Here is a 23,775-nt window from a genome sequence, read left to right as displayed (position 1 = left end):
ATCAAAATGTATAAAAAATCTTTGTTTTGAGCAATTTTATACCAATAATAAGTTATAAATAACTCAATACAGAGAAATTTTTTAATAGCTAAAAATATGTTTATAGGACATTTGCTAAAAAATTGTTTTATGTTCACATTTTTGCTGCAAAGAAATATGACAGAGTGATCAATAAAGGACTTTTAAGCATAAAAATATATCACATTAAGATAAAATTCTATGGGGGAAGTAGAATGGAAAAATGAATTAAAGACAAAAATAGATATAAATTTTCTGGCTATTAAAGAAGAGCTTATCCCTTTAATTTTCAAATGGATGACAGTGGGTATCAAATCACTATGGTATTTAGATTTCATTTAAAATAATGATAGATTTGGTTTTTATGTCACCATTTATAATACATTGGAAATTACATCCTTTGTAATTAACTTATAATGAAAACATTTTTATGTCACATTAAACATGTAAATGTAGATCCATAATTTTTCAAAATTCTTTGAGGGATATGAGAGCAAACAGCATGAAAACCACTGGTCTAAGAAATCATTTCCTACCCTGTGATGAAATTATACTCCCTTGTATTTTATTTTTTATTTTTTTAAAAGATTTTATTTATTTATTTGAGAGAGAGAGAGACAACAGGAGCAGGGAAGAGGAGCAGAGGGAGAACCAGGCAGGGAGCCTGACAACAATATAGGGTTCAATCCATGACCCTGGGATCATGACCAGAGCTGAAGGCAGACACTTAACTGACTGAGCCACCCAGGCACCCTCTCTTGTATTTTCTTTAAAAATGTCAAAGTTTTGGGGCACCTGGGTGACTCAATCGGTTAAGCATTGGACTCGGTTTTGGCTCAGGTCATGAGCTCAGGGTCTGCTTCCCCCTCTCTCTCCCTCTCCCCCTCCCCCCACTTGTGCATTCTCTCTCTCGATTAAAAAAATAATAAAATTTTTTTAAAAAGTCAAAGTTTTGCCTTTCACATTTCTGTCTCTCATCAGCCTGGAGTTGATTTCCCCAAAACCTAGCCCAGATAGACACAGCACCAGAACCAGCTGCAGCCTGTGGGGAAGCTTAACATTTCCCTCAAACATGGCTTAGCTTTACTGACTCTGAATCACGCGAGTGGGAGTAGCCAAGAATGAGTAGTGTCAAAAGCTGTTCAAGTGATTCTGGTTCACAACCAGGTTTGGGAACCACTGACTTATATGATAGAGGCCAAATGATTGACTGTGCCATGCAAGGTGTTAGAGACTGGACTGTATTCCCCCAAAAATTCATGCTGAAGTTCTAACCCACACTACCGCAGAATGGGACTGCATTTGGAGATAAAGACTTTGAAGAGGTAATTAAGTTAACATGAGGTGACTAGGGTGTGCCCTAATCCAATACGACAGACCGTCTTTATTGAGAAGAGATTAGGACGCAGACACACCAAGAGGGAAGACACAGAAAGAAGACGGCCATCTGTAAGCCTGGAGGACAGACCTCAGACGTGAACCTGCCAACACCTTGAACTCAGACTTTAAGCGTCCAGGACTGTGAGAAAATAAACTTCTGTTGTGTAAGCCACCCGGTGTGTGGTATTTTGTGATGGCAGCTCGAGTAGACTAATATACAAGGATTTTATCGGGGCCCTGACTACGTCTCAGATCTCTTGTCAGGCCCATCCACCCCCACCATCCCCACCTACCCACACCTCTGCTTTACTAGTTTTGAGACCTTGGGCAACCTAACCTCTCTGTCCCCAGTTTTCTTACCTGTAAAATGGGGATAATAATATCACCTACCTAGAGTTGCATGATTAAATGTGATCATCTATGTAAGGCATTGAACACAATGTGAACATAAAAACACTCAATAAATGTTGGCGGCTACACTCCGGCCATAAGGCATTAACTGCCATCCTCCAGTCGCATGTTGTTTTGTTCCCCTCCGTGAGTCAACACGTCTGCTGATATGTCTGCTTAGAATGCCTTTCTCCCATCGTGTCAGCTAGCTAACTCTTGGTTGTTCTTCAAGACTGAAGTCCGTGTAGAGCCAGCTCTGATTCACTCTTCTCCCTCCCCCGCTTCTAGAGCTCTCCTCTAGATTCCCACAGCACCCTGTGCTTGCCTCTACCAAGTGAGATGCCATCGCAGGGTGTTAGGCAGAGGAGTGACCTGATCTGGCTTGAGTATCTACCATATGCCAGGTACCATTTTAGGTTCCTAGTCAAGATGAGAATAAAAAGAACACTTAACTTAGAGGGTTACGGAGAGGATTATGAGAGACTTAAGACAGTGCCGGGCATATGGTAAACTCTCCATAAACGCTAACAACTATTATCTATCTACATTCAGGACACTTTCTCACATCTACTGACATCTATGGCCTTTGGTAAATAGTCTTCCTCCCTAAACACAAATCCCACTACCATCCTGAGTGATGACGCCTCCAACATGCTAGCGCCTCTCCTGGACCTCAACTCCTGTAGCTTTCACCTCCGCCCTATTCCAGACACACCATGACAACACCCTGACTCTGGCATTGTTGCTGGACTTTTGCAGACTGACTACATTGTGTACAACTACAGGAACAGATTAGAAAGCCTGGATGGAATTTTCCATTAGCTTAAGTGGAGAGTGAGCTCTTCGGTCCCTACCCCAAACAAGCAAAAAGTCTCTTCTGTATGACTGAGTCCTGGAAGATAAAAGCAAAGGAAAAAAGGGAGGGCTGGCTGGAGATGCTAGTTTTGAGGGCACGAGATAAAGGCAGACATCTTTATGACTGCTCAAAGAGAGGAAATTACAGTTTCAGTCTTTCTGGCAGCAAGGAGGGAGGGAGAGGTTAGCGATCAAGACACTTGAGCAAAAGTCAGGAGACTGAGGGGCAGGTGCTGCTGATAGACACTGTTCGGCATGAATGGCCTTCACAGAGGCTGTTCTCTGCTGATGAGTCAAGAGTAATCCTATGCAGGTGTGTACTCCTTCCTGCCAGAAGGTACACAGCTCTGAGGGCAATGCCTGCAAGTCAGGGCTCACCCCACCTTCCCTCACTCAAAACAACTCTGCTCTTTATTTAGTTGGGCTTTCACTTACAACTGCATTTGCAAATAGTGTTATAGTGCTAAACCTTGGCTGTTCCTCTTAGCAGTAACTACACGTGTTACTTTCCACAGAATCCAGCTGCCACTGAGGTGTGGTGACCATCCTCCAGATTCTTCTCTACTTATCTACATCTCATCACTTCTAGCCTCTAAGGATGTATCTTTTTTCCTAGTCAAGGTTAATGCCACTACTCAAGCATGATTGCCTCTCTTTCTCATTTCTGCTGCGTCTTTATGCTATCTATTGTCCTTTCTCCATATTAAATTGCTGTTTGGAGTATTTGGCAATGGTTTAACATTGGCAATTTCATACGGTTCAAGTTAATATACCTTTGTTCTTTTCCTCTCTAAATATTCCTTCTTTTTGACCAAAAACGATTACAACAAAATATCCTTGTACAGACAAGAGTAACCTTTCTATAGACTGTGTTTTTCTAACTTCACACCTCCTGTGTCCCTTCCTATAAAACCTAAACACCATACCCCAGCTATATCTGCCTTTGCTGTTCACATCTCCCAACTGACAATTTACCTAACAAATATTTACCAAGGGTCTGGCATGTTTATGAAATTTTTATTCATTCAACAAATATCTTCTGAGTACCTATACTAGGCCAGATATTATTCTAAGTACTTGGACTAGATCAGTGAACAAGATAAAAATTCCTGTCCTCTTGGAACTTATAGTCTAGTAGGGGTTGGTAGGAGACATACAATAAATAAACACAATAAAGAAAATAACGGGGTGCCTGGGTGGCTCAGTTGGTTAAGTGTCTGCCTTCAGCTCAGGTCATGATCTTGGGGTCCTAGGATAGAGTCCCGCTTCAGGCGCCCTACTCAGCAGGGAGTCTGCTTCTCCCTCTCCCTCTGCCCCTCCCCACCACTTGTTTTCTCTCTCTCAAATAAATAAATCTTTAAAAAAATAACCATATAGTATGTTACAAAGTGATAGATGCCATGGGGGGAAAAAAGTAGAGCAGGGAAGGGAGATTGAGAATGCTATGAGAGAAGTTATAATTTCAAATAAGGTGGTCATGGTAGGCCTTATTGAGAAGGTGACAATTAAGCAAAGACTTGAAGGACCAGCCATGGAGATATCTGGGGGAAGTCTTCCATGCAGAGTGAACAGCAAGTGCAAAGGCCCTGAAGCAGGAATAGGGGAAAGAATAGGAAGGAAGACATAAAGGTACGAAGGACCCTGATTGTATAGAGCCTTTGTATTAGTTATCTACTGTTGGGTAACAAATTGCCCTAAAATTTAGCTATTTAAGGGGTATCTGCCTGGCTCAGTTGGTGGAACATGGGACTCTTGATCTCGGGGTCATAAGTTTGAGCCCCATGTTGGGTGTGAAGATTATGTAAAAAAATAAAAACAAATAAGTAAAATTTAACTATTTAAAACAGCAATATACAGGAATTTGAGTGGTTTGGCTGGGTGGTTCTAGCTTTGGGTCTCAAGAGGTTGCAGTCATCAGAAGTCTGGGCCTGAAGAATCCTCTTCCAAGGTGGCTCACTCATGTGGTTGACAAGCTGGTGTTTGTTGGTGGTGGGGGAGGAGGAGATGTAAAGAAGCGGAGGACCCAGGTTTTGCCCATGTGGGCCTCTCTATATGCTGTTTGAGTATCCTCATGACATAAGAGCTGGCTTCCTACAGAGCAACCAATCCAAGACAGAGCAAGGCAGAGAGCACAATGCCTTTTATGACCTAGGCTTTTACATCATACGTCATCACTTCCACAGTATTCTATTAGTTTACACAGGTCAGCCCTAGTTCATTGTAGAAGACAACTAGCCAAGGGCATGAAGAGCAAGAGGTAAAGATCATTAGAGAACATCTTGGTGGCTGGCTACAACAGCCTTTGTAGGCCATTATACATCTGTGGCTTTTACCCCGAGTGAAATGGAGAGCCACTGAAGGATGTGAGCAGATAAATGACAAAGAGCTGACTTATTAGGACAGCTCTGGCTGCTGTGTGAATAGACTGGAGAGGGGCAAGGATGTAAGCTGGAAGACCAGTGAGGAAGCTAAAGCTCAAGAGAGAGACAGACCAGGGTCATAATGGTGTTGATGAGAATTGGTGGTATTCTGGATATATTTTGAAAATTGAGATGGACAGGATTTGCTGATGAATTGGATGTGGGATAGGAGAGTGGGGGGTGCATTAAAGACGACTCCAAGAGTTTTGGAGGAATTACAAAAATGAGTTAGACACAGATCTTACCATAAATGAACTTAAGGTATAGGTGAGATAAGACATGTACACAAATAGCTATATTACATGGCAGAAAGCACTGCGTTCCATAACAAAGGCACAAATTCAAATGCCAAGTGAGATGAAAAAGTTCTGGAGGTACTCAATGCCACTGATCTGTATACTTAAAAATGGTCAAAATGGTAAATTTTATGTTATATACTTTTTAAAAAAGAATTTATTTATTCATTTGACAGAGAGAGAGAGTGAGCGCAAGTAGGCAGAGCGACAGGCAGAGGGAGAGGGAGCAGCAGGCTCCCCGCTAAGCAGAGAGCCAGATGCAGGCTCCATCCCAGGACCCTGGGATCATGTCCTGAGCAAAGGCAGACACTTAGCCAACTGAGCCACCCAGGTGCCCTTACATACTTGTTTTTAAGTGATCTCTATGCCCAACATGGGGCTGGAATTCACAACCTGAGATCAAGAGTCGCATGCTCCACTGACTGAGCCAGCCAGACACCCCTATGTTACATACATTTAATTACAACTTTGAAAAGGTGCTAACAAAACCAAAAACAAAAATTCAAGTGCCAAGACAGTTCAGAGGAGGAACAGATGACCTTCAACTAAAGGAATCAGAGAAGGCTTTGAGTAAGGGCAGTCTTTCCACCCTTGAGCCATTTGAGTAAATGAATGGAAGGCAGGAAAGCTGGGGATGGGCAGGGGCACAGTTCTCAGTTCCATTTTGTTAGAAGAGAGGTAACTGCAGTCAATGACTGAAGACAGCCTTCTGTGACTGTCTCAAGTGACCTCAAGGAAGAATCAAAAACCGGGAGAATGGCAAAACCAATTAAGCAGAGACATGCAAGCAATATTTTTAAACAATCAGATATGACAGAAACAAAGTATTAAGATGACCTAAGGGTCTTTCTTGTGTCTATGTGGAAAGCAATAAACCTTAATTTCTTTTAAACCTTAATTTTTACAACCGTAAAAAATTAGACCTTTTGATGTGCAAGTATTTGGACAGCTGCTTGCAAGCAGGCATACCCTTTTCCCCTTTTGTATATATAATCCCCGGTAGCTAATGAGCTTCGGAGCAGTTCTTCAGAGCCATCGGAAAGACTGTTTTCCCAGGCTATAGTCCCCAGCAAGACAACGAATAAAGCATTTACTAACCTACTTTGAGGATGGTTTTCTTTCAGTTGACAGTAGGGTGCCCAAGGGAAGAGTGAACATGAAGCTAAAGAGTTTTAACATTATCTGGGAAGTAGTGTTGAAGGGTTTAACTCACATGGCCTTGTGCAGGCTGTACTGCGGAGGACCAGTCCTAGAGAGGCCAGTCGGGAGACCGGGTAATGGTCAGAGACACCTGTAATCAGAAGATCTGGGTTTGAATCAGTGTTCCAGCTCTCACACGCTCTAGCAGTGTGACTTTGGGCAAGCCACCTAAACTCTCTAAACCTCAGTGTCTTCCTCTGTAAAATGGAAATAATGGTAGTTACATATTTCATAAGATTGCTGTGAGAATTAAGTAACTATTTGCTTGCAATTACTATTACTGCAGGAAGTCAGATGTGAGATTCTCAGAGCTATGACAGTAAACGAGGATCGGAGGGGAGAATATTTAGCAAAAGCCTAACAACCAAAAAGAAGTCTCTTCTCTCCTCCCTCCAAATTCCCTTTTCAAGAAGGGTAGCATCATTTGAGGATGCAGGTGATACTTATACTCATCCTCTTGAAATGAAACACTCATTCAGAACCTCTCAGGTCACTACGCTAGCATAAAAGGGAGCCCAAGTTTGTGAGACAAAATTAATTTGTTCGACGATCTTACAGCATACTTGAAATAAATCCAGAATACGATCAGTATTTTATGTACCAGATTTCCGGTTTCCCTGCCTTCTGCTTTCTTCCCTATTCATTTTCCCTTCCTTCATCTCTCAATCCCCTTCCTGTCCTAACTGAATGTCTTTTTCCTTTTATCCTTCCCATCTAGGACACAGACCATATTCTAATCTCAGTTCCGTCATTTATTAGCTGCATGCTAGTGGAGGGGCTTATCCTCTCTGAGCCTCAATTTCCTCTGTAAAATGGGTTTTATAAGAGTGCCTATCTTACATGGTTGTCAAAATTACAACGAAGAACACGTCATATGCCTATCACAGTGCCTGGTCTACAGGAAGAACTCAACTTGTTCGCTCTCTTCATCCGCAATTTTACCTCTATTCCCCAACTGGTCAACACCAGAGCCCAGCAGGTAAAATCCGTGGGGAAAAAAACACCTCGAGGCTAAAGAGGAAACGCTCGAGCTGGGGGCGGGGACTGCGAGGTGCCCACTGCGCAGGCGCATCCGCTAGGTCAGGTTTTGGCTTCCAGCTGGGCGGGGGGGGGTTGGGGGGGGGATGAGGGCTTGGATTGTCCTGGCTGCCCCCTTCTGGCCCAGGGAAGTGGCGGGACCTTGGCGGCGACCCGGGAGGGCTCAGCACTAATCAAGGACGCCAAGGCCCGAAGGGTAAGTTCGAAAATGGCGGAGGGGGAAGAAGGAGGGGCCTTGCAGGGCGGGAGGCTGGCCCCCGGGTGGGGGCGGTAAGAAGGAGCCTGCGGGGGGAGCCCCGTGGCGCGGCCGGGGCCTTGAGACTGACCGACCGTGGCCGGTGTCAGTTTGAGGCCGTGTCGTGGACGCACCTCGGGTTCCCCGACTCGGGCCTCCTCCGGGCGATGGGCGGGCTGGTGGGTGCGCCTGCGGGAGACGAAGGGACTTCCGTTTCCTTCTAGGCTGGGGCCCGGCCGCAGAGCGGAGTTGGCGTTTCCAGATTGGGGCTCGGGCCGCCCCTCCTCCAGGACCCTCCCCTCCGGACCGCGCAGGGCGCCGCGGGCGATCCGGGCTGGCTTTCCTGGCGCGGTGGGTACTGCCTGTACGGGCTTCCTCCTCCTCACCCCCCCTCCCCGCGGGCCCCGCGCTGCGGGGGAGGGCGGGAAGGCAGCCCCTGTGCGGCGCGGGTGGCCCAGCCGCAGCTCCTTGCCCAGGTTCCCGGGAGCGCCGAAGGAAGGCGTGGGTGGGTGGGTGGCTTCGGGCCGGCCGGGAGCCTTCTTAAACCCCGTGACCCCTAAGGTAAATCGAGTCAAAGAACTTTTTTTTTTTAACGATCAAAGGGACCGCCCCCTCCCCACCCCTCAATCTGATGCGCGTGGCAGGTATGGAGCTGGGTGGAGTGTGCTTGGCGAGGGCTTGTGAAGCAGAAAGAATAGGAGCCAAAGAGCTTCCGGAAGAGGAAATTAGCTAGTAATTCTTTCCAATTCTTGCTGCCCTAGTCACCTCCCCAGCATATTCTGTGAGTAAAACAAAATTCAGTCTAACTTTCAGTTTCGTTATTTTAACTCCCTAATACACTTAATTGTTTTCGGGAGGAGGGGGGTGGATATTGCTGAAACTAACCAACAGCCCCTCCACCTCAAAAAAAAAAAAAAGTCAATCAGAGCTTTGTAAAAAAACCTGTCCGATTTTAATAATCCACTAGTTTGCTTTCAAATACAATTATGTCACTAGATCTGTCACACTATACCTTGATAGTCAATGAAGCATAGAAATGTACTCTCTCGTAAAACTGGAGGTTGCTATAGTGTTTATTCTCTTTTTTTACTTCGGATTTCTTACAACCAGTTTAAGAGAACAGTGTTGCAGACGGCCATCTTAGAACTATAACATTTTAGAGTTGGAAGGGATCTTAGTCCAATCCTCTTATTTTACAAAAGCGGAAACTAAGGCACAGGAAGATTTCATGGCTTGCCTAAGGCTACTCAACTACTTAGATGAGAACCCAGCTTGTCTGGCTCCTAGCTCACCGCTCTTGCTGAGCAACTGCTGCACATAGCCTCCAAGCAAGAAAATTAAACATTCAACCCACCGCACACTTCTGAAGTGTATACCATTTCGTACCATACAATTGTACAATTCGATGTATTTAATGTGTTTATGAAGCCAATGCTTGAGATATTTCCCCCATCATTCAAGAAGTGGCAACCGTTTAGGTTAAAAAGATTTTATACACACACGCACATACGCATATTTGAATATGCTCAGATAATTTCTTGAAGGATACACAAGAAAAATGTGAATAGTGGCAAGTTGCACTTCACATGTGGCCTAATGTACTGTTTGAATTTCTTACCATAAACAAGTATTGATTTTAGAATTAGAAACAATTTTTCCCACACCTATATGTATATCAACATAAATATCAGTGGTATGTAAAGACATATGCATTTATGTATCAGTGGTCTGTACTGTAAAATCCAGTAAGGTTCCTGTCACCCCACCTGACAAAGCAGGTCTGAGTATCCGATGCTCACATTTCTTCTCTTGTTTCTCCTATTGCCCCAATATAAGATGGTAAAAAGAATATGTGTTACTACTAATCTTTATATATTTTTCGAAAATGTGCTAAACTTTTCATTATTGAATAATAAGCAAACTATAACATTCAAGATACCCAATTTGATGCAATGAAAAAATCTGAATGTAGAATCTTTGTGGATAAGAATCATTTAAAAGAATTAAGATTGGAGGGGTCTCTGGTGATTGGGACTTCAACTCTTTTCTTTTTATGAATAGGTTAACTAGGACTCAAAAGAGGAAAAAGTGAATTGCCCAAGATTATATATCTAATTATTAGCAGAGCTTGGACTAAAGTCTGGGTCCTAGTCCAGTACCCCTTGTGCTTCCTTTGTAACTTTATTGCTTTGTAGTGCATTCAGTGACTCCCAACTAGGCAGAAAAAGTAATGCTGGCTAAAGGTTAGGCCCATTTCAATAGATAAGAATTATTGTAATTAACGTGCCTGTTAATTTGTATAGTGCTTGAAATATTTTACTAACATAAATGTTCCCCTTATATTTGGTTGTAAGCATTAATTTAATAAATTCTTTGTTTATATTGTAAATGCTTACAAGACCCCAAATATGAAAGTGATATTTTACTGTTTTTGTTCTAATATTTAGAAGTCTGGTAGTTAGTGCTAATGTGAGGGGAAAAAAGTTATGCTTTAAAAAATAAACATTTATTGAGCACCTACTATATGTCAGGGATTGTACTATGTGGTGTAGGGTCCAAAAGACAAACGTGGCAAGTAGATGTCCTTGTTCTTTTGAGGCTGGGAGATTATCATGAGCTTTCAGTTCTCAACTTTATCTCTGTGTTCTAATCTGGTAATAGTATTATAAAATGTAATCTGTAGCACTGTTTAAGGTCATCGTGAATAGATTTGAGGAGACAAAAACAGTAGTGATAAAAGAAATTGATATTGAACAAATACTCTTTTTTTTTTTTTTGACTTTAGGGAAAAAAGGTATTTATTTCTCACAGAACTTAAAAGTCCCAGGCTTCCAGCTCTTTACCAGTTCTTCCAGTGGAATTCTTGGTGAACAGTTACTATTTTCGTGTCTTAGAGGTCATGTGATACAGTGAGACGAGCCCTGGATTTGATGCCTAGGTTCCTGTCTTGGCTTTGTTTCCATTTAGCTGTGAGATTGTGAGCAAGTCACTAAATCCCTTAGTGCCTACATATTTCTATTTTCCTGATAACTTTTTATGAATTAAATATCCCATTTAATTCAAAACATAGAATATTTTGAATATTTTAAATTATAAAATAAATGTTTATTATGGAAAATTTATGAAATTTAGAATAGTATAAAGAGAATAAGTATAATCCCATTCTTTTATATTTACTTTTATGTTTGAGGCTCATATTGTATGTAGATTGCGGTAATCCTTTTTTCTCATTCAACATTCTATATTGAAGATTTCCTATGTCACGAAAAACCTTTTAAAATGTAGTTTTTATTTATCCTGCATATTCTTCTTTTAAGATCGATTTATTGAGAGAAGCAGAGAAAGCACGAGCAGGGGGAGGGGCAGAAGGAGAGAGAGAGAGACAAGCAGACTTCCTTCTGAGCGATGACCAAATGCGGGGGCTCAGTCCCAGGACCCCTTAGATCATGACCCATCTGAAGTCAGACGCTTAACCAACTAAGCCACCCAGGCACCATGGGAGAGAGCGTCTTAAGGAGACTCCGCCCTGAGCGCAGAGCCTGATGTGGGCCCGATCTCACAACCCTGAGATCACAACCTGATTGGAAACCAAGAGTTGGATGCTTAACTAACTGCACCACCCAGGTGCCCCATATCCTGCATATTATTCTGTGCTCTGGTTCCTTCATTTTATAAAGTAACAGGTTTGGGCTAGTTGATTCCAAAGATTCAAAATCCATTATAATAGTTTTTTTTTAACCGATTATCTCAGATTTTATCAAGGAAAAAAAAGTCCCACATAACAATCCAAAATCTGTTTGGAATCTGTTTTATTTATTCCAGTAAAATGGTAAGAAATTAAGAATAAGGTGGAGATAATAAACCTTAATAATTTGTGATTATACTTTCATTTACTTTTTTCTGCCTTTATGATTTGAATATTTTAAAATTTCATGTGCTAAGTACTTGAATTTGAATTTGTTGGAGATGAGAATGATATATGTGTCATTACTGTGTTAAAAGCTGGCCTGTTTTATCTTGTAGGGTGGGTATAGAATAAGTTGAAGAGGGAGAAACTGGGCTTCTGGGTTTGACATTCTGGGATTATAGCACAGAAGAGAAAATTTGTGGAAGCTCAGAAGGGTTCAGTAACTTGCTTAAGGTCCAAATGGCTATTAAGTTCCAGGAGTAGGATTTGAATCCAGATTTCTTTGATTCTGGTAATCATGCTTTTCTTCTATAGCATGCTATATTTCAAAAGATCTCTTAGACACATTTTTATGGTGCTTTTGCTTTGATCAAAATTGACTGACTTGGTAGTTGAGGAGCTAAAGTGAGAAACCCTGAGATGGCACTTAGGAATACGGTTTTCAGCTTGAGACAACCCAGCCAGCACACCTTGAGCACCTTCTGCTTTGAGCCAAGTTCTAACATTACTGTATTAACAGTGACTGGCATGTAGTAAGTGCCTGGTAAAAAATTGTTGACTGAGGGGGCACCTGGTGGCACAATTGGTTGAGCATCAAACTCTTGGTTTTTGGCTCAGGTCATGATCTCAGGGTTGTGGGATCGAGCCCCACAGTGGACTTCACACTCGTGTGGAGTCTGCCTAAGTGTCTCTCTCCTTCTCCCTTCCCCCTCTCCATCTCTCTTTCTCAAATAAATAATCTTTTAAAAATATTGTTGACTAAATGCCTTTGCTTGTTTTAAAGGAACGTATTAGATGAAAAAGGAAAAACTAAAACTTCAAGGCCTTCCAGATAATTCTAAATAGAGGACTTTCTATGCTCTGAGAAATTAACCAAAGCAATTGTTGATTACTGTATCTACCATAAGAATTTGAGGTCAAACTTATGAGTTATATGTTTTATGTGCTCTGATTATACTTAATAGATTGTCCTTGTGTGATAAAAGCATATTTTTTGTAATTTTGTAGGACTTGGCCTGGACCTTTATTATTTTTAATTATGGTGGTGTTGTAGCTCTGCTGTTTGGTGCATTTTGGAATTTGGTTTTGGTATGATTGGTACCCAATCTTGGTTAAGGATATGTGTGATTCACTTATGATCTGCTTTTTTTAAAAGATTCTATTAATTTATTTGAGACAGAAAGAGACTGAGAGCACAAGTGGTGAGGAAGGGCAGAGGCAGAGGAAAGAGGGAGAAGCAGACTCCCTCGATCCCAGGACCCTGAGATCATGACCTGAGCCACCCAGGTGCCCCCATGATCTGGTTTTATAATGTATTTTCAAGGATATGGGTCATGGTGAGAACTGAGGTTTACCTGTACAGACTGGGAATAGCTTGAAAATTCAGATGATCAGACAGAGGTTGGACTGTGAGTTAAGGCTGATTTCCTAAGGCTGGGGAAAGCTGGTGCCACTGTGCATTCCCTGGAATCTATAAATATTTACATGTGGTTTGAACTTTTATACTTACCTTCATGATAATTTTGTTGGCCGCACAACACAGGCCTCTCATATATATAATCACATATTGCCATGTGCGTTACCTTTCAATGGCTCCCGCTAATTTTTCAAGCCTTGAAAAGGGCAAGGAGCTGACATTTTCTGCTACCTCACCAGACTAACCTTTCTGCCAGTAATTCTTAGAGTAATTTCCTTAGACCCATATTGGTCACAATCACCGGGTTTGACTTTTGACTGTCATTTACTGTATGATCTTTGATGAGTAAGAATCAGAAAACCGCAGTTTCCCCATATTTCAAATGGGGGCTGTGATATGTTGCTTAAGTTAAATTAGATACCACATATGAAAACCTTCTAATTGTAATTCACATACATTATTTTAATTATTATCAGAGGTAACATGGGGGAAAAAGAGGATGGGCCATGGAATCACCCAAGCTAATGTTGAGTTTTTGACCTTCTGGTAAATAGGATGACATTTTTTTAGTTTCAATTCAGCATGTTGTAGTAGGTTAGAGAGAATATTTACGTGTAGCTAAAATGATTGCATGGAGGGAAATGAAGATGAGTTTGTAGATAGTTTAGAGCACGTGGACACTCATTAACTATGTGGTACTTTTAATCTGGCTTGTAGTCACTTGTTGTGGCAGTTTCCTTTACTTGGTGTCATTTAATTCAAGCCCAGACAGAAGACAAACCTAAATGTTTGTGTATAGGCAGCAGAGTGGCTTTCAGGTAGAACTAAATATTTTTACTGGGAAAAAAGAAACGATGTTGGCTTTTATCAAGAACTTGTTTCAGTACTTGCTTGAGATCTCAACGTGACCATGGAAGAGTACTTAATTCTGAGAAGTATCTAGGGTAGGTATTACCTGTTAAAGGACCTTGGCATGGCACTTGGGGAACCATCTGATTTTTGAAGTCCTGCCTCCTAATCACTCTGTCAGGATAAGTTATCTGGATAAGTATCAAATAGAGTAAGTTCCAGTTCTATGCCGTGAATCAGCTCTACGGCTTCAGTCAAATCATTTCACTTTCTTACACTTCAAAGTGAAAGAGTGATTTCTATTATCCTGTCAGCACAAATACAGTCAGTTCTGGTGAACAAGTTTTGCATGTGAGTGTCTGCAAAATACAATGATTTTACTTTACAGTGTACTTGATTCAGAACTTCCCTTTTGTAAAAATTAGGGGAATTTTTGAGGAAAGATTACAGGCAACTCTTCTTACCAGGCCCCAAATTATTTTTATAAGGCAGTGAATGAATAGTTCAGAACTCCAACTATAGACATCACTCAAACATTTTCAATGAAGTCCTTTCATTTTCAACTCAAGTTAACAATAAACAGCAATCAGGTATTATCTGTGTTTCTCAGCCCTCTCTGCTGGTGATTTACTGCCACCGAGCAGAGCACCAAAAGACATTTGTTCATGGCCAACCACTCTGGACATGACCTGATTACTGCTTTTACTTTTGGGAGTTGACCTGTATCTCTCTCTTATTTTTTAACCTGATGATTGACAGTGTTGACATCAGTGTACAATTTCTTCTTTCTCATTGGGGTGGCTCGGAGTTGGTAATCTAACAGTAATAATACAAAGTAGCAAGCTGGCAAAAATTCTCACCATAGGCAAAAAGATAAGGACCAAGAATATATCCTTCGCTCTCCTTGTTAGGAGAATGATCTTTTGTGAAAGAAAAGCCAAAACCTTGCAACACCAGGCCTTGCTATTGATAGTTTACTGGGCTAATGTGTTCAGAGATGAAGGAAGCATTGTCACTTGGCATATAGCCAAGTAACACCCCCAGTCTGCTGGGCAGGATTATATAAGGGACTTGACTAATCAAGAGCCCAACCGCTTTTTTCCTTTTGATTAGAATCTAACCTGTTTACTGGATAAAATTTTGAAAATTAAGCACAAAGAAGAAAATAAAAATCAGTAATCCCACTGCCCAGAGATAACCATAGTAGAATTTTGGTGTATTATTTAGCCTGTCTTTATATATCTGTATTTTTTTTATAATTAGGATTATATTGCACAGTATTTTATAATCAGCCTTTTTCACTTAACACAACGGCATGAACATACGTCTATGCCCTTTAGTATTCTTCTACAACCTGAGTTTTTAATGAATGCCTAGCACCCACATTACCAAAGTGTTGTCCTCCTTTGTTGTACGTTGAATTTTTTTATCAGTAGCACTGTATTGAATATCCTTATATATACATTTTTTTAAATCCCTGATCATTTCCTTAAAGTTGATGCTGACAACTAGAATAGGTGGGTCAAAAGGTAATCATATATTTAGATTTTAGAACATATTGCTACATTACCCTCTAGGAAAAGTGTACTAATTTTTAAAATTTTTTAATTCTAGAGTAGTTAACATACAGTGTTATATTTGTTTCAAATGTACAGTAGTGATTGAACAATTCCGTATATTATTTGGTGCTCGTAAAGATAAGTATACTTTTGTTTTAGAAGATTTTATTTATTTGAGAGCATGAAAGGGGGGGTACAGAGGGAAAGGGAGAAGCATACTCCCCTCTGAACAGGGAGCCCGACATGGAGCTTGATCCCAGGACCCTGGGATCATGACCTGAGCTGAAGGCAGATGCTTAACCAACTGAGCCACCCAGGTGCCCCAAGATAAGTGTACTCTTAATCCCCTTTACATGTTTCACCCATCCCCACCACCACAAAAGGTATACCAATTTTTAGTTCCACCAGCAAGAGTGCCTGCTATCCCATACCTTTCCCACTGCTAGATTTTTATTGTTGGCACAAACAGGACAAAAATGGTGGTATCTTTTAAAATGTTTATTTCTGGGGCACCTGAGTGGTTCAGTATATTCATAGACCATCTCTGGAGGAAACACAAACTGGTAAGAGGGATTGCTGCTAGGAATGTGTTGGGGGGGATTATTTTTTATAGTTTTCTAGGTTCTTTGGCTGGTAAACCCATATAAGACAGATTAATAGGAAAAAAATTTGATTACATACATATGGGAGCCCCACAAGAACATGAGACCCACAGGCAGTCAGGCAGTTGAGGTTTATATGCCATCCTAAGCTAAGGAGAAAAGGGGGTAGGGGTCTGAGACTTCTAAGGGGAGGAGGAAGACAGTTTACAGGAAAATGGGAAGAGCAAATGTTTGATAGTTGTTTGCCAGGCCATACAGACACAATGGAACACAGAGGAATTTGATCTCCAGGTCCTATGGAGCTTCCCCCAGCTTACCACACCTAGTTCATATTCTTTGCAGTTATCTCTGGTGATAGTTCTCTTCCTGGACCAGGCCGTCTATCTAAATTCCTTTAGGCAGTAAAGGAGGAGGTAAAAGCTTTTCCTGAATCTTTGGGGCTTGACTCACTTCTGCTTAAAGTAATCCACATGCCCCTGGCGCCTGGCTGGCTCAATTGGTAGAACACGCAACTTTTGATCTCTGGGTCATGAGTTCAAGCCCCATGGTGAGGGTAGAGTTTACTTAAATAAGGAGTGCCTGACTGGCTCATTCAGAAGAGCATGCAACTTGGTCTCGGGGTTGTGAGTTGGAGTCTCCAGTTGGGTGTAGAGGTTATAGTCAATAATAATAGTAATAAAAATAAATTTTAAAAAAGTAATCCTTATACCAAAGTGGCACACTTTGGGGACGCTTGTTCTGAAATCCTTTAGTCCTGCCTTTGAAGCTTGCCCATGAAGTTTCACAGCCCAAAAGTTGAGTTGGTGCGTTGCTCCATCTCATTGAATAGGTCATTTCAGTGAAATAGTTGTGTCTCATTTCAGGAGATGGTGGTGATGCACTTGGGCTACCAAAGTTAGGGTTGTGGTGCAAACAATCTGGTATTTAATAAGAGAAATTTCTATGTAAACGTAAGAAAAAGGTTAATAATTAGAACAGATTAATGTTCCAGTTTCTGAGTTCTGAAGGCAGCCAGGTGAGAGGATTTCTAGATGTCTGGCCTGAAGCATCTTCAGATGGAGTGAGGGCAGGCAGTGCATTCTGAAAGATTTTTGCTGGTTTATAGTTTGAATGTCTCTGGTCATCTTTCTGAGTGGTCCACATAGCAGTAGGCATGAAGATTGTATATGTGAGCTGTTGTGATTTCTCTGAAGTTTATATCGAGTTGTCCAGCTTTAGCTCGTATGGCTTTGGGAAAGGGGCAATTTTAGTTCTCAGTGATTCCAACTTAGAAGGGTGGGATAAATTTGGAAATGTTAGTTGGGAGAGTTGTCAAATATTGGAGGAAACTTCTGAATTCAGAATCCTGTCCGGTTTATATGTAGAACGTCAGAGACAATAGCACTAGAATTTGAGACTTTTTTTAAAAAAGATTTATTTAGAGAAAGAGCATACGTGGGGGAAGGGGCAGAGGGAAGAGAATCTCTAAGCAGACTCCTGCTAAGCCCGGAGCCCAACGTGGGGCTCAGTCCCACAACCCATGAGATCATGACCTGAGCTGAAACCAAGAGTTGGATGCTTAACCACCTGAGCCACCCAGGCGACCCCCACTTTTCTTAAGAGGCTCCATGTGGAGCCAAATGTGGGACTTGAGCTCACAACCGTGAGACCAAGACCTGAGCTGAAATCAAGAGTCAGACGCTTAACCTGACAGAGCCACCCAGGTGCCCCGATAGAGCTAGAATTTGATACTCATAATAGTGTATTACTGAAACATAATTTTTCTCTCTGTAATCACCTTCGTTTTTATCAAAGATAATCACAGTAAGACCAATTTATTTGCAAATTCAGTCTAGTTTCAATAAACTTGGCTTATTTGCATAAGTATAACAAGAGTAGTGATTTATCATAATAGGCTCTTTTAATTTGCTTTGTTGGAACTTTTCATAAGGAATCTGATTGGACTTTTAAAAAGCCTCTTGATGCTAGAAAGCCAAGCCAAAGACTTGCCATCAGACTTAACCTGTAATACTTACAGATTTGGGTTAATTTCTCTTTTCAAGTTTCCCAGGATATCCTAAGGTTCCTATACCTGCCAGAAGGTGACCTCCCTTACTTACCTGGGAAGGCTACCAGGAACCCTGTAAGCAAGGTACCAGGCTGATTTTTCCAAGGGGCTTTATTGGCTCCATAAAGTCACCCTTAGCTGACTCGTATCTTAGACTCGTATCTGAGTCTATGCATGTCTCTCTCAAACATAGCATTCCAGTCAAAGCTTTGGTACTATAACCAGTGTTTCCAGTTGTGTCCTGTTACAAGGAGAACAGATTCTTATAGAACCTATGCAAATAACTATATTGCTGTGAAAATAAGAATACTCACTAAGTTTCCAAATTCTGGATGGATCAGGTAGAAAAAAATTTGTTTCAGTTTTGCTCACAAAGGTATAATTTACCAAATTGCTTATGGTCATAGTTAGCTTAAGAAGAAAGGTTTCCTGGGGTGCCTGGGTAGCTCAGTCCGTTAAGCATCCGACTCTTGGTTTCAGCTCAGGTCATGGTCTGGGGATTGTGAGATTGAGCCCCACGTCGGGCTCCGTGCTCAGCACAGAGTCCACTTGAGATTCTTTGCCTCTCCCTCTCCCAGTCTGAGTCCACGCACTCTCTCAAATACATTTATTTGAAATTTATTTATTTGAAAGGAAGAGAGACTGAGCCCAAGCAGGGAGAGTGGCAGAGGGAGAGCGAGAAGCAGGCCCCCTGCTGAGCAGGGAGCTGGACAACATGGGGCTTGATCCCAGGACCCCTGGATCATGACCCAAGCCAAAGGCAGTTGCTTAACCATCTGAGCCACCCAGGTGCCCCAATAAATAAAATCTTTTTTTAAAGGTATCTTTATATCTGAAAAATAAAAGATGAATGAACTAGTGATACTATAAACAAAAAGTCATAAAGAATTCTAATCATCCTCTTCAGTTCTTTACAGTACTATGTAATTAATACTTGTTCTGCTTGAATCCAGCTTTTACATTTGTTATGAAAATTCTTACCCAGTTCAGTTTTATGATGTTAAAGTTACCGAAAACCCGTATTCTGGAGTACCTGTCAAGAGTCCTTTCTATAGGGCTCCACTCTAGGCATGGAGCCTACTTAAAAAGCAAAAAGGGTCCTTCCCATGAATTTCTCTGAAGATGAAACACTTTTGCAGGAACACTTGCAAAAGCATCAGAGTAAAAAGTGTAAATGGCAAAAGACTTTAAAATGGCAATGGTTGGGACGCCTGGGTGGCTTGGTTGGTTGAGCGTCTGCCCTCCACTCGCTTCACGATCCCAGGACCCTGGGATAGGCCCTGTGTCTGGCTCCCTGCTCAGCAGGGAGTCTGCTTCTCCCTTGGCCTCTGCCTCTGCCCCTCCCCACTGCTAGCGCAGTCGCTCACTCAAGTAAAATCTTTTAAAAAATAAAATTTAATTTAACAAAAACCCTTGTAATAACAATTCAGTTTTAAGATTTTATTTATTTGAGAGAGAGAGACAGAGAGCCTGAGAGAGTGAGCATGGAGTGGGGGGGAAGGGCAGAGGGAGAGGGAGAAGCCGGCTCCCTGCTCAGTGGGGAGCCTGAATCGGGGCTTGATCCAGGGCCCCAGGATCATGACCTGAGCCAAAGGCAGATGCTTAACCAACTGAGCCACCCAGGTGCCCCAACAACTCAATTTTAGCCAGGTTGATTACATGAGGTAGAATTTTCTCTTTCTCTCTCAGTTCCCAACTTTCTGTTTGTCCTTCCTTTTCACCTTTCCCATTTTGAAATAACCAGTTTTACTTCAGAACAAATTTACTCTTCCTGTAACACAAATGCATCTCCATACCTCATGCACTTTCTTAGCTAAAAACACAACCTGCTTTTTTTTCTAGTCAAAACTAAGTAGTAAGCAATTGTGAACTGTTACACCTGTATTCTTTTAGATTGGCAAATTTATGACTACATTTCATAATTCCTAGAAGCATATGCTTCTTCATTTTACAGTTTCTTAATGTGGCATAAGACATGTTTACTAATAGACCCATATTTATCTTTAGTCTATCTGTAGTAGGAAGCCAAAACTAGATAAAAACCTATGTTCAGTAATGTTTCAGTATTTCATCTTATTTGGAAATTAGATATTCAATGAGCTTCCATCATTTAACTTAGGAAGACTCTAAACTTTAAAGTTACCAAAAAGGGGGCGCCTGGGTGACTCAGTCAGTTAAGCGTCTGCCTTCAGCTCAGGTCATGATCCTGGGGTCCTAGGATCAAGCCCCTCATTGGGCTGCCTGCTCGGTGGGAGCCTGCTTCTCCCTCTCCCTCTGCCTGCTGCTTTCCCTGCTTGTGCTTTCTCTCTCTGTCAAATAAATAAAGAAAATGTAAAAAAAAAAAAATACAGTTACCAAAAAGATTTTAGAAGCTATTTTTAAGTACACATGCTGTAAAATACAGTTATTGCTCAAAAATTCAACAAAAAACTCTTATCCCGTTTACATCTTACATCTATCTAAATCACTTGCTCTAAACAGTTATGTTTAGACTACTCACAAAAACTTCATGAGACATTAGACAGCCATCATCCCAAGCTATTTTTCTTGCTGACAATTTTCGTAAGGGCTATAATAGAAACTTATTTGACTAGTAAACCTAGGCAGAATACAAGTTGAATGTCTGCATTATATTCAGTATTGATAACTCTAAAGACATGCCTATTTTATTTTTTTATTTATTTTTAAATTTTTTTATTATGTTATGTTAGTCACTGTATAGTACATCCTTAGTTTTTGATGTAGTGTTCCATGATTCATTGCGTATAATACCCAGTATTTTTTATTTTTTAAATATTTACTTGAGAGAGAGCGAGCCCAGGTGAGGGGGAGGCAGAGGGCGAGGAGGAGAGAGTCTCAAGCAGACTCCTATCTTAAACTAATGAACTTCAGCTGGCTTCAGTACTGAATATTTTTCCAGATCACATGAACCTGAGAAGCATTCGGGTTAATTTCTGTTATGTTTCTGAGAACTTTAGGGATACTTAATTTATAAGCACTTAATTTTAGGGGCTCCCGGGTGGCTCAGATGTTTAAGTGTCTGCCTTCGGCTCAGGTCATGATCCGAGGGTCCTGGGATCGAGTCCCACATCAGGTTCCCTGCTCAGTGGGAAGCCTGTTTCTCCCTCTCCTTCTACTGTTCCCCTTATTTGTGCTCTCTCACACTGTCAAATAAATAAATAAAATCTTTTAAAAAAATAAGCACTTAATTTTAAGCCAATTAAATAGAGCCTTTTACAAATTAACTTTAGTAATACCATCCAGAGATAGAAAATGCCACCCATCTACAACACACAGATAAACATATAGACGAGTAGAGACCTTGTAGTTTTTGTTTTAAAATTTTTACCATGAGAGGGGTGCCTCTGTGGCTCAGTGGATAGAACATGTGACTCTTGATTTTGGGGTCGTGAGTTCAGGCCCCACATGGGGCATTTTTGCTGTGAAGTGGGTATGATAATGCAAAATTCACTCGCTTATAAGAGAACAGTTGGGGGGCACCTGGGTGGCTATTGACTTTTTTGTTTCGACTCAGGTCATGAACTCAGTGTCATGAGATCAAGCCCCACACCAGGCTCTGTGCTCAGGGCAGAGTCCTCTTGACATTCTTTCCCCTCCTCCCTCTCCCCCTCTGTTCCTCCCCCTGCTCGTGCTTGCAAGCACTTAAGGCTCTCGCTAAAAAAAAATAAATACAGTCTTAAAAACAGAATAAGCTTAGCTTACCTGAATAGAAGCTTTTTGCTCATATTTATGAAGACTTATAAGATTTGTATTTGTCCTTGACAAGTAATATTTAAGGAGGCTGTAGTCTAGAGTTTGGGCACAAAAGCCTTTCTAGCAGTTTGTAATAGCAGTCATCACGCCTCAGATAAACCTCATTGGCTGCGATACTGCCACTGCACAAAGCCAGCAGTTGGTATTTTTAAAAAGTCTCGCCCCCCCTTTTTATTTTCACACCACTCTTAGGAATTGGGGATAGTCTAGGTTAGAGTTTACACTTACATCTCAAAGGCACAGGGAAAGAGTGCAAGTTCCTCCAAGAAAGATTTTGGTTTCTTTAGGCCGATATTTACAAGTCTTGTGAGATAAATAGAAGTTTTGGGAGTGGAAAAAAGGAATAGGTGAACTTTGAATTGCCTCTAGAGTTGCATTTCTAGTTTTGCAACGATTTGTAAGATAAGGACAGGTGCTCTCAGTTCCTCAAAGAATCGGGTTGCAACTTAAATGGGTTGCATAGGTTGATCCACCCATAAATCCTCTCACAAGGGCTTTAGAAGCTTTTTCTTTCCCTCTGGGTACGTAGTTTTATTTTAACTGAGGGGACGAGGCCAAAAAAGTTCCTGTCAGGCTCTGAATATTAGCTTTCAGTCTGGCCAGTCTCCTACCACAGAGCTACGTAAGCTTTATGCCCATTGTGGGGCTTGAACTCATGACCCTGAGATCAAGAGTTGCATGTTCTTTTTTTTTTTTTATTAAAGATTTTATTTATTTATTCGACAGAGACAGCCAGCGAAAGAGGGAACACAAACAGGGGGAGTGGGAGAGGAAGAAGCAGGCTCCCAGCAGAGGAGCCCGATGTGGGGCTCGATGTGGGGCTCGATCCCACAACGCCAGGATCACGCCCTGAGCCGAGGCAGACGCTTAACCGCTGTGCTACCCAGGCGCCCCAAGAGTTGCATGTTCTGCCGACTGAACCAGCCAGGCACCCCTGAAAAAAATATTTTAGATATCTTGTCAGTTTTTAGCCAGATAGACAGCAAGCATTTTCCGAGTTTAATGCAGTATGCCTTTGTAAAATCTGTATAAAGCATTTTAATAAAGGCCACCTTTCTCAGTGTACAGTTCAACCTTGAATTCACCTTAAGGGGAAAAGCCTTCCTGTTGGCCCCCAAACAGCGCCTTCAGTTAATATTTGTAGGAGAGCCTAGGAGAAATTCCAGGCAGGGGTTGGTTTGCAGGGGGTGGTCTGGCTTGTCTGAAAACTGCAGCATAATCATGGGTGGAAAGAATACCCCTTAGCAGCCAAACAGGATCCCTCTGAGTGGGGTTGTAAATGGCCATTAATCTTTTTAATTCCTCTTGAAATTTGGTAGTCTCCTGAAAGTAGAGGTAAAAGGGCTTTATAATTTAAAAGATCTGCTGCTGTCTAGGGGACATGAATTTTTTGGGACATTGCATAGGAAGGCTGGAAGCTGGAGGAGCCTGATTACAGAACCCAACAAAATAAGCCTTATGTCTGAGCCTTATTGTCCATCCTGGGTGCTTCTGTTAAATTTATTTTCTGACTTTCAGTATTTCCATGAGTAACCTGTCTACCCTGGGCTTAGAGATCATGCTGGAGTGCTCCCTGTAAATCTTGTAAGGAAAGGGAAGCTAAAGCAAGCAGCTGGGTGTTTTAAGGGATTTTCTGAGGAAGGTGAAGGAGCTTTGGGAGCTAAAGGAATTTGCTGAAGAGATGGGCCAGATTTTAAGAAATGGAATTCATACTGAGGACTTTAATTTTCATTCTAATTTCTATTCTTTCATCTTGTTAGGGGAGTCTCTAAGGCTAGCTCTTCTGTA

General features: G+C 41.5%; 1 protein-coding gene, 1 long non-coding RNA gene and 1 pseudogene across 5 annotated transcripts in view; 1 reads left to right on the top strand and 2 right to left on the bottom strand.

Annotated features, from left to right (window-relative positions):
• Nucleotides 1–8,102, bottom strand: part of LOC123797201 (uncharacterized) — a 79,687-nt gene extending 71,585 nt beyond the window's left edge. For 3 of the 4 annotated variants that reach the window (XR_015723307.1, XR_015723305.1, XR_015723306.1), the window contains exons 1-2: nucleotides 7,967–8,102; nucleotides 6,573–6,650 (exon numbers count right to left, since the gene is read on the bottom strand). This is a non-coding gene — a long non-coding RNA (uncharacterized LOC123797201). Of the gene's footprint in view, nucleotides 1–6,457; nucleotides 6,651–7,966 lie in introns of all 4 variants that reach the window. The other variant, XR_015723308.1, reaches the window with a different exon arrangement.
• XIAP (X-linked inhibitor of apoptosis) overlaps nucleotides 8,080–23,775 on the top strand; it is a 56,917-nt gene continuing 41,221 nt past the window's right edge. Inside the window, exon 1 of the mRNA XM_045797492.2 lies at nucleotides 8,080–8,183. The gene's annotated coding sequence lies outside the window, so the exon portion shown is untranslated. The remainder of the gene's footprint in view (nucleotides 8,184–23,775) is intronic.
• On the bottom strand, nucleotides 21,959–22,121 carry LOC123792334 (U4 spliceosomal RNA; annotated as a pseudogene).

Source organism: Ursus americanus, chromosome X (genome assembly GCF_024610735.1).
Source record: "Ursus americanus isolate L20-20 chromosome X, mUrsAme1.1.p, whole genome shotgun sequence".
Lineage (NCBI taxonomy): Eukaryota > Metazoa > Chordata > Mammalia > Carnivora > Ursidae > Ursus > Ursus americanus.
This window is presented reverse-complemented; position numbering and strand designations above follow the sequence as displayed.